This window comes from Ambystoma mexicanum, chromosome 5p, assembly GCF_040938575.1.
Source record: "Ambystoma mexicanum isolate Mex_15411 chromosome 5p, UKY_AmexF1_1, whole genome shotgun sequence".
Taxonomy (NCBI): domain Eukaryota; kingdom Metazoa; phylum Chordata; class Amphibia; order Caudata; family Ambystomatidae; genus Ambystoma; species Ambystoma mexicanum.
Genome location: NC_090930.1, coordinates 1,272,646,205 through 1,272,661,960, shown reverse-complemented (window position 1 = coordinate 1,272,661,960; position 15,756 = coordinate 1,272,646,205). Strand labels below are relative to the sequence as shown.

At 47.0% G+C, this 15,756-nt stretch overlaps 1 protein-coding gene across 1 annotated transcript in view; it reads right to left on the bottom strand.

Annotated features, from left to right (window-relative positions):
- The window catches only part of NDUFS6 (NADH:ubiquinone oxidoreductase subunit S6), a 201,072-nt gene that overhangs the window by 52,973 nt on the left and 132,343 nt on the right, over window positions 1-15,756 (bottom strand). The window lies entirely within an intron of this gene.

Sequence of the window (15,756 nt, the reverse complement as noted above, 5' to 3'; positions counted from 1 at the left end):
CCTTTTGTTCGAAGTGCTCATTCCCCTGTGTTGGAGGACTAACACAGGAGTGTCTGAGGGGCAAGAGCTGGAGTCCGAACACTAAACTCAGAAGGCTGTGTGATCTGGGCTGCAACAAGAACGATTAAAGCGACCAGTGAGTTTCTGGTGCACCAATGTGTGAACTTTATTATTTGCTGAATACTTTGTATCAGAGTGGTCGCGTGGCTCGAATTAGCACATTTTCTCTCCGGTCCTTTCATTGTCAATTACCAAATAGTTGGGAATACTTTTTATCGGAGTGGTCACGTGTGTCAAGAAACACGTTTTCGAAGGTCTCCGAACACTGCAATTCAATTAAAACGAAACAAATATTGAACAGATAAAGCAAAAATGAACCATAAGCAAAACAAAACTATTGAATACTGAACCAAAACCTTGTTAACAAACATAATTAAGACATTTGGAACACAGAAAGGGAATAAAACCTCAAATTCACGCAAACCATTATAGGATTGAAGTGCTGAAATTAATATAAAGAATAAGCAAGCGTTCAAGATACTGAAACTTGATTTACAGTGCAACTTTAAAAGCTAACGGCGTATTGACGTCAACTGGTGTGAAAGCTACAAACTACAGAAACAAAGATTTGAAGATAAAATTAACTGAACTGTGCAACTTTATGTTGGAACTCTTTTGTTTAAATATTGGGGAAGGGAACCTCAGAGTCCTGATTAAGACCATTTCATTTTAAGTCCAAGGAAGGTAATGGAGACGTTTTACACTTGAAAACTGAAAGGAAGCTCAGAACTTTGTATTAAACCGTTTTCCTTTGGTTGAGGACAGCCCCACATGTTGTACAGATTTAGTTGTGAGGGTATAGGTTTTGGGCACAGACAGAAATTTTACTCAGACTTTCCTTAGTTTTATTTAGGTAGGAAAATCTCACCTTAGTATAGGACAAGTCAGGCCTTTTTCCATCCTGACATTTAAGTTAATAAACTGTGTTTTGAATCTGCTGTCTGTGTCTTGCTTCATGATACAGACTGTCCCATGCCTACCGGTGCTGTAAGAGGCCTCAATGCCAGGGGCGCACTAGCAACAATCAGCACAGAGCCGAGGGGTTCAACAACGACAACAATGTGGTCAGCTTGGGGCTGGGGTTACTGGGCACCACTCAAGCCACCAGAGCCTGCTGCTTCGGGGAGTCACCCACAGCCGCTTTCTGCAACATGTCCAGCATCTGCTCTTTGAAAACCTCCCACGCGGCCTTGGATGTAGACCCCGCCGTTGACTTACCGGGTACGTCTGACAATTTGGATCAGTGTCAGTCGATTTTTTAAATCCCCCTCATGCCCCAGATCACCACCCACACTCCCCTTACTTTCCTGCGTTCCTTTCTCCCTCCTCCCGGCCTACCCCCTCCCCTGATTGGTGGAGCCTCTGTGCTCGTTGGGCCTAGCGGCTGCACTGCACCCTGCTTACCTCCTTTACCTCTAGAGGTTCTGGTGAGTTCCTCCCCCCCCCCCAGGGCCCGGATCAACATCTTGCCCATAGAGGCTGCCCCCATGCCCCGGATCGCCACCCGCGCTTCCCTTGCTTTCCCTGCGTCCCTCCCAGACCACCCCTTACTAACTTTCTTGCCAAGGTTAACTAGTGTCACACCTGGAAGGAACTGTGGGGATTGGCCTACATCGCATCTAGATGGGCTCATAATTGTTCGCATGTGCCACACTTAGAGAGAATTCTTAACTTTAGCTTGCGTCGCATCTAGGCAGAAACGTGAATGTTAGCATGCACCACACTTGGAATTCTTAACCTTAGCCTGTGTCACATCCGGATAGAAATGTGAATGCATTACAATGTTAACCAGTACCATACCTAGAGAGAACTATGACAATTAGCCTGTGTCGCATTTAGATAGAACTGTAAATGTTAGCATGTGCCACACTTGGACGGAATCCTCAACCTAGCCTGTGTGACATCTAGATAGAAATACGATTGTTAGCATATGCCACACTTAGATGGAATTCTTAAGTTTAGCCTGCACCACATCTAGATAGAAATGTGAGTCAATGATTGTCATGCGATTCACCGAGCCTGGACCAAGGATACAATCATGAATCAATAACCAACTGACTAACAATCTCACCCTTCTGCATACACCTTTCAAACTCTTAACACAACCACAACTCTATAGCACAACAAACCGCACAAACTTCACTACATTGCAACAACAAAACAAAACACACAGACTCGCACAACAGTACACGACGGAACGGAAAGCACCCCAAGCCCAGCCAACGGACCCACCGGGCTGAGGCCGCCAACAGCACATCACTGCTCTCTTGCACTTTTCTAGCTTATTCCCGCAAACCTGCCCCCCCCTCCTTCCCTTTTTTTTTTTTGAGTGCCGCCAGAGCGCCAGGGGACCACTCCGGTGGTGATAGTGCGCAGTACAAATATCCTTTAACATTAACATTTTCTACATGCAATGTCTTCTTACTCTGATCAATCTACTATACTGACAGTTATTAAAAGTGTAACAAGGTTTATCTGTTGGTTTTCAGAACAGATCAGGATGTAAATGTTTTGATTGTAATCTTTTCTTATTTTTATGTATGGTCAAGCATAGATTCACATCTAAATTGTGATGAAATCATCCTGATCACCCAGCCAAAGGATGAATATAATCAACATGCATGTGCCACAGAGGAATACGGGTATGGAAGGGATTATGTTTCTCATTTATATTCTAGTTCTCAAAATAAATCACTTACAAGTTGCCAATTTCAGGTGTAAAAGTGGCTTCCACGGCTGATGCCTTTGTTTGCTTAAATAATTGATCTTTGAACAGAAAACACATTTCAGAAAGTGCAATCTGGGCAGACTACACTATGAAAGCTGTGGTAACTTTGTGGGGTGTCTGACCGATGTCGAAGTATTTTTTTTATGACCTAAAGGTTCTCTACTAATTGTTGTATAAAAAGTACTTCTATTCTATGCCCAAGGAAACAAGTAGACCACCTTTAGACATGTCTGCATCTTCTATTAAATTAACCATATTGGTTGAAGCTTTTACATATACGATTGCATATTTTTTACAAATGGTTTTTGTAATGTATATAAAATGGACACAGGTTCTAAACCAGAGCCATTAGCCAACGCCCTGGTGGGAATAAATACAATGCTTCAATCCGGTGGTTCGGAAAAAATCTGCTTAACTCATGGTCTATCTTGATAAATAGGTGCTATCAGCCCCCTGTTCCATTTTCCTGTCCTGAGCCTTTGTTCTGAAGGGATATACATTCTTCAGTTTTTGCATTGTCTTCTGACTGGAGAAGAAAAAAAATAAAAATAAAAAAATAAAAAGTTGGGAATGTGGAGCATACAAGGTAAAAAAAAAAAAAGATTGCCCTTCTTTTTCTGGGAGGATCTTCCCTTCAATCCTGCTGGCATACCAGAGTAAGTAACATTTGTATAATTATAATTCCATCTTGCTCTCTGTGCAGGTTCTGTCCCCGATAGTACTCTGGATGTAAAAAAGGATATGCATTTTCTTCCCCATACTGTTCAATATACTTTCATAATTTGACTACCTATTAAATTGTTAACGGTTTGAATAATTATATATGTTACCATATGACATTTATAACGCGTCGTTACACAAGTGTTTATAGGCGCGAAAAGACAAGGAGGGGGAAACAGAGGGAGGACAAAACAACAATCTTACTAGGCCAGGGGAGCAGTGCAGAGGAAGTGGGGCGGGGGAGGGGGGTTGGGGAGAAATGCAGGCAACTTAATAAGTGCAGCCAGCGGGTGGCTCATAAGTGCAGAATGAGGGGACTGTAGGGTTGCAGATACAGACCAAATGCTGGGGGAGCCAAGAGGCAGTGCGAAGGGCACCTGGACATGCAGGAGCCTGGGCCCAAGTTCAGAGGGTAGCCAGGTGACCAGTGCATGGAGCAGTCGGGACATCAGAGGGAGAGGAAGCAAGAAAGCAGAAGCGAAAAGTAAGGTCTTAAGTTGCTTCTGGAACCGGAGGTGGTGCTGCTCGAGTTTGAGAAAGGTAGGGAGGCTTTCCCCAGAGGGAGGCCACAGCCGAAGAGAGATCTGCCCCCAACTCTATGCTTGGAAAAGCGACTGACGCTCAGAGTTGGAAGTTGATGAGGGGAAAGCTCAAGAAGGGATATGTTTAAGAAGAGTGAGTTGGAGGTAGTGCAGTCCCAGGCCCCAGAAAGCCTTGTGGACAACGCAAAGGGTCTTAAACTTGATCCTTCGCGCCACGGGGAGCCAGTGAAGAGACTTCAGAGCTGGAGATATGATCCCTGAGCTTGAGGCCAAGAACAAGTCTCGCAGTCCTCTTCTGGATAGGTTGTAGAGGTTGGAGAGTAGAGGCAGGAAGATTTAGAAAGAGGCGGTTGCAGTAGTCCAGCGAGAGAACCAGAGCTCTGGAGACAAACAAACAGTGAGCTTCGGGGGGAAAGTGAGGAAAGGAAGAATACCTCTGAGGAGGTGCAGCTGATAGTTTGACTTCTTAGAGATGTCAGATGTGATGAGAGAAGGAGAGGGTGGAGTCAACGATGACCCCAAGGTTCTTAGCCTCATAGTAAGAGCATGAACAGGGCCCAGAGTGGGCCGCCAGAGAGAGAGGAAAGGAGGGAGCTGGTGTTCTGATGAGGATCGCAGTTTTACTGGCATTAAGGCAGAGATCATTGGCGCCGCACCTTTCCTGAATTGCAGCCAGGCAGTCTAGTATGAAAGGAGAAGAGGCGGCTGAGAGGAGCCTGAAAGAGAGCTGGGTGTCATCCACATAACACTGAATGTTGTAGCAGAAAGTAGCGATGCAGTGGGCAAGAGGTGCCAGGTAGTGGTTGAAAAGCCAGGGAGAAACGTTAGACCCCTGGGGGACACCACAAGTAGAGAAAGATGGTAGAGAGGAAAGACCCAAGTTGGGCCTGGGAGGGTCGGTCAGAGAGAGAGGAGGTCAGCCAGGCTAGGGCCTGATCAGGGATACCTAGGTTATCGTGGAGGCAATTGAGCAGGATTGCATGGCTGACCGCATCAAAAGCATAAGAGATATAGAGAATGAGGACAGAAGGAAGGTTAGAATCCAGAGGGGGTGTCCAGGAGAGCAGTTTCTGAGCTTCTGGCAGCACTGAAGCCAGACTAGTGGTTGTGGAGACAACCAACAGATTCAGTGTGAAGATTAAGCTGGGAGAGAGCTAGCTTTTCTAAGAGTTTGCCCTGGAAAGGAGTGATGGAGATCTGGCAATGGTTAGCCAGAGAGGAAAGATCAGCAGAGGGCTTCTTTAAAAGAAGGTGCACAAGGGAGTGCTTAAGGGGAAGGTTCCAGTGGCAAAGGAGGGATTGCAAGGCTTGAGCAAGGGAGACGATGTGGTCCTTGATGGTTCTGGATGAACAGGGGAGAACCGGCTTTGACAAGACTAGTCTAGAAACAAGGTCTGGGGTGAACACGGGAAGGGAAGAGAAAGGAGGAGAGACGGCCACAGGCAAGCCAGGAGTGGAGCAGGAGGTACAGGAAGAGAGGGTGGACAGGATCCCCCAAGTTTTAGTGATGCAATGAGAAGCCAAGGCCATCTAGATAGCCTGGGAGGGAACAGGAGAGGTAGAGACTGCAGCAGGATTGGCCAGCTCCTTGTAGATTTTCAAGAGTTCGGCCGAGTTGTTAGATGCCACAGAGACACGGGCTTGGATGTGGGCTCCAGAGTTCTAGGTTTATTATTTGACTTGTGTGGTCAGAGGAACTTCTACTGAAGTCCTTTGCTACTTCAAACTTTTTTCCTATCCTGTCCTATGTATGCGGATATGGCTCCTGGACAGAGAAACGCACCATTTTGGTTAAAAGCTGTCAGTATTCCATGATACTTGCATTGTCGAGAAAGCCATTGACCGCTGTAATTTAGCTTTGGCACCACCAGGGGTGTAGTCTATTTTACTGCATTAGTAGCCCAATGTATCTGTATGGTAGCCATTCGGGTACTAATGCATTTTTCTAAGTCTTACAGTGAGCCATTTTGTTTTTAGTCATCCCTTTGTTTGAGGGAAATACAAGGCAGGCCTAAAATGGCTGCTGTGCACAGAGGCTCCCACTGAGCCCAGCCCTGCACTCTCTGTAGTGCTTTGGAATGGTTTAGAATGGTTTATTACCCCCAAACATCCCAATACACAAGTTTTACGGATGGACCTCAGTGTTTTGGCAATTTATTTTTAGGGACCTCCCAATTGGTTGGCTGCCAAAATCTGAATGTGTATGCCTGGTGTAGGATTGGAAGGGCGGCTTAGGAATGGAAATGCAGAAGGATTCGTCACTAAATGGTATGCTGAACTTTAGGATCAAGTCTGGCCTTACTGACTGGGCTCTGTCTTTGTACTTCGCTCCAGGCCCTCCTTTCGACTGCTGAAAGCCCTCCAAAGGCTGTTCCATTCCTCCCCCCTTGTCCTCCTCACTGGCTTGCTTGGAGGTCATGTGCTGAGAATGTTTCTGGGCTGGAGTACTGGCGGTTGTCTTCTAGTTATACCCTTGTGGACATGGTGCAGCGAGGTAGGACGCTTCAGTCGTCCGGAAGGGTAATGCGACAACTACCCCGGGTCTCTGCAGTCTTGGGTCACCTCCACTGTTGCCTGCATCATGGAACCGATTTTTTGCTGGCTGACTGCCACATGTTACCCTTCAAGCTATCAGGATTTGCCTGGTGAGATTTCTACACTTTCCTAGTACGTTCTTCGTTGTTGCTTCTGCTCCTGGCTGAGAAGTCAACCTCTTGGGAAGGGAAACTTTTGGGTCCTCGCTGGTAAAGCATGCAAGTCCCTGGGTACCAGAGGCTGTAAATCGACCTTTGAAATCAGCTTTGTACTCTCTAGGTTGTTTTGCCATTCCTGAGCCAAGTTCTCCAAATTTGGCGCTGTAGGTACTTAACCCCCCCAGGGTCCTGGGCTGCTGGGTTATTAGTTAGATTTTTGAGTATTGTGAACGGGCACCACAGTTTGAACAAACATTATCAGATTTATATCAAACATGAACAGTATTTGCGGTCGACCAAAACCTGCAATGCACTGCAACAGGGAATTAACTATCCAAGCGGACTGGTGAATCAAATTCATCAGGATTGGCAACTCACTGTAGCAATCACTACTGCATTCTTTATTCAATTAAAACATGTGGGTTAAGGTTATTTTAAAGGCCCACAACCTCACTAATAATCGCTATTGCATTATTGTTTCAATTAAAACATCTGCTTATTATTGCTATATATCCCCTTAAGAACATAGGAAATATTGTCAAATCTAAGTGCTTTTTTATTGACATTCCATCTGCCATCTTTAAAAAATTAACAGGTGCAGAACCCAAAAGCTGATGCTTTTCGTACTAGAACAGTCCATCCTCAGGGCTATGTCTGCTAACGAATACACTTCACATCACCACAAACTTTGTCCTGGTAAATGGAGTACTTGGTAAAGTAGAACCTCCAGTTGATACATGCTACAAATTATCACCTGGAGGTTCTACCACAGATGTGGCACACTACTTTACCAAGTACTCCAGTTACCAACATAAAGTTTGTAGTGATGTAAATTGTATTCATTAGCAGACATAGCCCTGAGGCTAGACTGCCAAAGTCTGAAATGCATCAGCTTTTGGGTTCTACACCTGTGAATTTTTTTTATGAAGGCAGATGGAATGCAAATAAAAGACTATTCAAGAAGCAATTAAATTTGACAATATTTCTTATGTTCTTAAGGAGATATTGCATTAATAAGCAGATGTTTTAATTGAAACAATAATGCAATAGCGATTATTAGTGTGGGTGTGGGCCTTTAAAATCACCTTAACCCGAACAGGCCCACCACTTAAGAAGCAAGTGCACATTTATAATTAAAGGAAGTTTATTGTACAATAGTCTGAGGAGGAGCTAGATGACGCCACAGAGTCAAATTAACCCAAGTCTCACTGAACCACATAAGTTGACACATTAAATACATGTTTGCAACAGTTAAAACACTCCCATATGACATGCATTACTTACCGTAAAAGCATTTCTGATGGTTGTATCGGCTTAGATTCACATGCTGTGCATATGATCCGACATCCAGTGGTAACTGCAGAGTACTGCATCTTGTCTTTCGAGAATCAAAAGGGTACGTCGACATGGGCGTGTCTGTAACACTATCTCTACGTTATGTTTAGTGTACCCAAAATACCTCACGCGTCGAGGTCCCTCTGATTGTATTTTTTCTGCCAAGAGGGAACCTTGTGACTATCGCGAGTACAGAAAAGAGAGAAAGTGGTAAGACGTCTATGTTCCTTCCATTCGAGTGGGGAAGAAGGGTGGGCGCATGTGAATCTAAGCAGATACAACCATCAGAAATGCTTTTACAGTAAGTAATGCATGTCTTCTGATGTATGTTAATCTGCTTAGAATCAAATGCTGTGCATAGACTAACGAGCAGTACCCGGAGTTGGAAGTGGGTTGTGAGAAGGAACAGTAGTGAAAAGATGTCTTAGTAAAGGCTGTCCCACCTGTGAATCAGACCTAGAATGAGTGTCTAGGCAATAGTGTTTTGTAAAGGTGTGTACAGAACTCCAGGTTGCCGCTTTTCAAATAGATTCAAGGGGAATGTTTGCAATGAATGCTATGGACGCCCCCTGCCTCGAGTGGAATGTGCTCTAGGCTTGAAGGGCAGTTCTCTCTTATCAAGATTGTAGCAGAGCGTAATGCATTTGACAATCCATCTAGAGATAGTGGATTTGGAGACTGCGTCTCCTCTTCCTGCCGCCACGAAACAAAAAACTGATTAGTCTTTCTAAGTAGTCTAGTTCTTTCAATGTAGAACATGACAGCTCTGCGTACATCCAGTGTGTGTGCAGGGTTCTTTCTCCCAGGCTTGAAGGATTTTGAAAGAACATTGGTAGTTCTATTTACTGGCTCACATGTAACTTTGAAATGAATTTAGGCGCAAATCTAGGGTGAGTGCACAGAACCACCTTGTCCTTGTGAACTGTTACGAAGGGATCTAGGATCGAGAGCGCTTGTAGTTCACTTACCCTCCTGATGGAGGTAATAGCTATTTAAAAAGCAGTCTTAAGGGTGAGGTCTTTAAGACTTGCCTTGTGCATGGGCTCGAAAGGAGCCCCCATATGCCTAGTCCACACCACGTTTAGGTCCCATCGGGAGCTGGGTAAGAAATGGGAGGGTGAATTCTTTTCACTCCCTCCATGAAAGCTTTAATAACTGGTATCTTCCACCATGACACTTTCTGTTGTGATGTAGTGTAGGCTTAAAGTGCAGCAAGGTGTACCTTTATGGAGTTGATGACCAGGCCTTAGTCAAGTAAATGAGTTAGGTAGAACACAATGTGTGTGGGAGAGCAGTTAATCATGTTAATGCACTTTGAGTTGCACCATATGACAAACCCTTTCCATTTACTGGAATAGCAGTATCTGGTGTTCAGCTTTCTTGCCTCCCTGAGAATGTCCATACATCTCTGAGGTAGTTGCAGGTGTCCAAACTCTATGACCTCAGGAGCCATGCTGCTAAATTCAATGTCTGCGGGCATGGGTGAAGCGTCCCCCTCTGTCTTGCGACAACATGTTGTATGGGCAAGGCAGTTTGACGGAAGGAGATAGGGACATCTCCATCAGATGAGCGAACCAGGGTTGGCGGGCCCACATGGGGGCCACCAGTATCATCTTGACTGGTTCCTGGTGCATCTTATGCACAATCTTGTTGAGAAGGGGAGTCGTGGGGTGGGGGGGGGGGGAGCGTAGACAAATCTCCCTGACCAGGTTATCCAGATTCGGTTCCCCTTGGAGCAGTTCTGGGGGTACCTGGAGGCGTAATCTTGGCATTGAGCGTGCTCCAGAGTTGCAAACAGATCGATCTCTGGGAAGCCCCCATTCTGCGAAAACGTTGGAGACAATGTCATTGTGTAATCGCCATTCGTACTCCCTGGGCAACAGAAAGTCTCTGCTGAGTACGTCTGCCAGAAGAGGGAGTTCCACTGGAACAGGTTGTGATAGTAGGAACATGTTGGGTTTGAGAGCCCGACAGCCCTGGAGAATGAGTGCCCCCCCTTGTTTGTTCAGATAGTACATGGCCGTGGTGCTGTCTGAGGATGAGGATCGTCTTCCCCTGCAGTTTTGTCTGAAAGCTTTTAGTGCTTTGAACACCGTCAATAGTTCCAACAGGTTTATGTGGTTGGATGCTATGTCTGACGACCAAACTCTGTGCGCTGTCGAAGTAGGTGAGCTCCCCACCCTGTAAGAGGCGCATCTGTGGTTATAGTGGCTTCCACTGTGGGGGGGGGGGGGGGGGGGTAAAGGATTTCCCTTTCAAGAGGTTCTCCCTCGACCACCACTTCAGCGAGAGAACGAGGGCCGGCGAGACGACCACTAGATCGTCCCACTGTCTGCTGGCTTGACACCACTGGCTGTTTAGCCACTTTTGCATTGGGCGCAGGCGAGCGTGAGGAACCAAGTAGATACATGACGCCATCATTCCTAGCAGTCGCATAGCCTTGCGTACAGTCACCTCTCGACTGGCTACATACTGAAGGATCTGAAACAACATGTTTTGGACCCTCTCGTTGGAGGGGGAAGACGAGGCCGTCCTTTGTTCAAATTAGAGCCCCTAGGAACTGGTTGACCTGACTGGGGTCTAGGCTGGATTTCTTCTTGTTGATCGAGAATCCCAGACTGAAAAAAAAAACTATCGTCTTTTGGGTATTTGACAGACATGTTTCGTAAGAGTCCCCTGTTATGAGTTTATGATAGACCGGGATGGATTGCCTGCACAGATGTGCTTCTGCCACCGCTAGTACTTTGTAAATACCCTTGGTGCAGATGCTATGCCGAAGGGTAGTACTTTGAACTGATAGTGCTTGTCCTGCATCATAAATCTGAGATATTTGCTGTGCGCTGGCAACATTGAAATATGAAAGTATGCATCTTTCATGTCCAGGGTTGCCATGTAATCCCCCTGTGTTAGCAGTGGGATTACTTCCTGCAGTGTGACCATGCAGAACTTTTGTGGCTTTACGAACTTGTTCGCTGGGCGCAGATCTAGAACAGGGCGCATTTTTAGATCCTTTTTGGGTACAAGGAAGTACACTGAATAAATACCTTCTTTTAGCTGTGCCAGAGGTACGATTTCTATGGCTCCTTTCTCCTGTAGTGTTTTTACTTCCTGCAGAAGAATGCAAAGATGGTCTGGTGTCAGTCGTCTTGCTCGTGGAGGTCTGAATGTTGGGGACCGGTTGAACTCTATACAGTACCCGTGGGCCACGGTCTTTAGCACCCACTGGTCTGTAGTTATCTCCTCCCATGCTTGAAGAAACTATGTTAGCCGGCCCCCGACTGGGGAGGCATGGGAGGGGACCCGAATCTTTGGGTCATTTTGAGCCTGAGGCCGGGGAGCATCTGGGGGTAGAGATCCGGCCTCTTCCTTTGCCACGGCATTGTCCCCTTTGGGGATACGGGGTTGTGTATCCACTATTTCCCTGTGTAGAATTCCAATTGTTTCCCGATGAGTATTGTTGCTGACGGAAGCGTTGGCTACGAAATAGCCATTTGGACCCAGATCCCCTTCTTGTAGAGGGTCTTTGTGTAATCTGGTCCAGTGTTTTTAATGTGTCATGCTCCTTTTTTGTGGTTTCGAGGGCCTCATCTACCACCTTCCCAAACAGGTTGGATTCTTCCACGGGTTTATTAGTGACGCTTGCGTCTCTGGCTTAAATCCCAGAGTTCCGTAGCCAAGCATGTCTTTTTAGGAGTGTGCCCTGAATCAGGGATTGACCAGTCATTTCTGCGGAATCCAAAGTATTCTCAAGAATGCTCTGGTTCACCTGTCTGCCTTCAGAGATAGTGGAGAGGAGACTAGTACGTAGGGGTTCGGGAACCTCCTGTATGCCTTCCTGTAGTAAGGCCCACTGAGCATCGGCGTAGCTGGCCAACAAGGTATTGTTGTTGGCAATGCGCATTGAGAACGCGGCTGCAAATGTGATCCTTTTTCAAAGTCTGTAAAGTCGTTTACCTTCCTTATCAGGGGGTGCCTCGCCGGTTGACAAAGGGACCCCTGCCCGCTTTCGCATAGTAGTCACCACCAGGTAGTCTGGAGTGGAATGACCTCCGATATAAAGAGGGTCTGATGAAGAAGGGCGAAAGAGTTTTTCTATTTGCGGGTTGACACCTCTTGTGAGAGCAGGTGTCGATAAGGATGGCGCCAGGCGTTTCTTAATTGAATTGAGGAGGGGAATGGCCAGGCTGGCCAGTGGTTTCTCCTTAAGGATGTCTTCCACAAAGTCAGCTTCGGGGACCGCCTCATCCATAGCAATCTTAAAATGATCAGCTGCTTTGAGTAACATTACGTTAAAAGTCAATTGGTCATCCACTGGCGATGGTTGTTGACTAGTGGGAGTGGACTGGGGAAGAGTCCAGGCACAAGACATCAGGGTCTTGATGATCCGGGGATTGCCATGGTTGGGGGTCACCCACATCTGAGTTTTCTTCCCAGCCCTCTATGGGCTCATGCATGTCCTCAGGGTTGATGAATGCCTCATCCTGGGTACCAGCATGATGTCATCCTCTGTAATTGTATATATCCTCTTCTAAAGAGGGGTCAAAAGTCTTGGAAACTTGGCTCTGGGGTCCACAGGGTTCTCATCCCTTGGCCTCCTTGGTGCGGGTTGTTCTGAATGGGAAACTGTCCAGCCTTTCCATACATCCTCAAACTTTTCTCTAGTCCAAACTGAGGACCTAGAATGATCTAGGGGTGGAAAAATGTCTTGATCGTGTTCATCTGTCGAAAAGCGTCGAGATTTTCGTCTCATCGTCGAGAATAGTCCTTCGCTCTCAGAGAACTCCACCTGGGGCACGGGCACAGACACAGGTGAGAGGTGTCTGTGCTTCTCCTTCGATTTATGGGTGGGTTCTGGTACCCCCCTCTTAGGGCATCCTTGGACCTAGACGGATCCTTGGGCCTTTCTGTGGGCCTTGGCGCATCCCCGGCCTGCCGCTTCTGAGAATCGGTGGCGACAATCCTGGCTAAGCTGCCAGCAACGTTCTCTGCAGTGGGGAGGCACGTAGCTTCAGCCTGCGAGGGGGCTCCTCTTAGCCGGTGTCAGGGCCTTGTCCTCAACGGTTGCCTTTTTTGGCGGTGCCGGGGCCTTGTCTTCTGCGACCGCCTTCTTCAGCGGAACCAGAACCCCATCGTCGCCGGATGCCTTTTGCAATACTTCTCGGCGGAACCCGATATATTGGGAGTAGCGACCTTGGTTTTCGATTGCCCAGTCGCTAGGTGCAATTGCACCTGCGGGAGGGCTGCCGATCCTGACAGTCGGCGGGTGCCGCCGGAGCTTCCAGTGTACCTGTTGGCGCTGAAGTCTTCTTCGATCTGGCCGAAGATTGACTTGGGGTTGTGTGCTTTGTGCTGTGTACATGTTTGTCTTTGTCGCCGGGGTGTGACTTCCCCATAGCAGTGCCTAAGCCGTGCCTAGCAGGGCCGGGGACCGCGAGCGTTCTGTCGAAAGGTCAACAACCTCCAGTTCGGAGGTATGATCGTCACTCTCACCGTCCCATTCGGTGGCTGCGGCAGCAGGAGAAAATGTGGCCTTGTACATACCGTAGGCTGCCCACCGCATGACTCTACGCTCCTTTAATGTCTTAGGACGGGGGAGCTTACAAGCCGCGCATCCTTCCTCCTTGCGATTGAGCGGCAAGCACCGGTTACACCATCTGTGCCCATCTTTCCAAGGGAATTTGCTCCTACAATTAGGGCAAACCTAAATGGAGTCCTCTCCATAGCTGAGGATGGATAGAGTGACGAAGACCGAAAGGGAAATAGGAAGGAAAGGGAAAGGCATTCTCAATTTGTATAGAAATGTCCACACAGAGCCCACTCTCCCTACTGTATAGGCCGGCAGAAGGGCCGGCCAAGTGGTCGGCAGCGCCGACTGGATCAACATCCGTCGAGTTCTTGAAGGTCTTCGGGGCAGGTCTGTAACAGCTGTCGAAAACAAGGGACGGCTAGGGTGATATGGATATTTTATATAATTATTCGACCAAAGGTAAAGCAAAGTCTTTGACAAGTTCCGCATCCACTATGCTGGGTGGAAAAAAACAATCTGAGGGACCTCGACGCGTGAGGGATTTTGGGTACACTACACGACACGTAGGGATAGTGTTACAGGCACGCCCATGTCGACGCACCCTTTTGATTCTCGAAAGACAAGATGCAATACTCTGCGGTTACCAATGGATGTCGGACCATATGCACAGCATGTGATTCTAAGCAGATAAACATCAGAAACTGTGTTCTTGATGTTGCCTCAGTGACCAGTGAAGCAGCCAGATTGATGTACATCCCGATATGTGCGTCGAGCGTTTCAAGCCCCAGTTTACTAACTCTAGTGAGAGGCTGCTCCCTAAACATCTACGATGCAATAGACAGAGTTACACTGATTGCTCTATTGACTAACAATCTCAAGGTGCCATGTCTCTGCCGTCCTGACATATGGCACAGTATAGCATGGTGCCAAGTGAAGGCATCATAAGCTTACTGGGCTATGCACACATGTAGAAATACACACTAAAAATCTCCCAAGCACCTTCACCTGTGAATATATATCAAGGGCAGTTCAGTGTGCCGACTGGCGACTCCAGCAGTATGGAGGCAGTTTTCTGCCCGTGCCCCAGCAGTGGAGGAGGAAGGGTGAAAGAGGTTCATAGATTTAAGAATGCATGCCAGCCCCATGCACTGCCTAGAGAAAGATGCTGTGAAAATTGTTGATCACTTACAAGAAAAAGGAGATGGGTGCAGGGGGAAGTGGGTGATAGTTTGCTTTTCTATGCAAAGATTAAGGAAATTGGACGTGTTTGTATGCAATGGCACACATCCCAGGAGAGAGGATGGATAATTTAGTAGCTCACCTACGTGCCATTTGGTATTATGTAGCTTCAATGAATTGGAGGAGTACCAGCTCCACAACCACTTTGCAAGTTGAATACAAAGAGTCAGGGGGGACTTGGCGAAGGACCAGAGTCTACAGGATGCACTGGAAATTGCCAGAAAAATGGAATTAACTAACAAATGTGTCATATATGCAAACGAGAGAACTAAGGCTGGCATAGGAGTTGCCAGATGCAGGAAGGCAAGCAGGAAAGGCTAAAAGGGAACCATTGTGGGTGGTTGTTGGCTCGAAATGGAGATGTCCAAGAGTGTCTCTAAACATGCTTGTTTCTGGTGCGTACTTACAGTCATTTAGTCAATGACACTGTTCTGCCACAAGAGCTTGGTGGAACGGGAGAGGCCACTAGGCAAGAGCGTGCAATGGGCCACTGGTCATTCAATTGCCAAGTTTGGCTAGTGAACAGAAGTTTGCAGATTTAGTGCTGCTATCTCAGGAGCTGGACTATTTAGAGGATGAACCCTAGGGGACTCCTTGTGGACATGATAATCATGGAAAAGAATGGAAGGATGTTGGCTGACTGTATTTACTGAGTAGAGTTGAGCACGAGTGTGGAGGCAAGAGAGGAAGCCTATCATCGGACCTGTGGCCTGGGGTAATTTCCAGTGATATTTTGGGGTATGTCAAAGACTCTGTGCGAGATATGCGCATCGCAGTATTATTAGAAAGAGTTTGGTCAGACATGGCAGATCGCGTGCTGGGTTGGCACTACCAGGCAAGATTACACCTCGAGATAAAACAGGTGCAGCAGGTGCAGTCTCTAGAGTATGATAATGTGGAAATAGAGAAGTG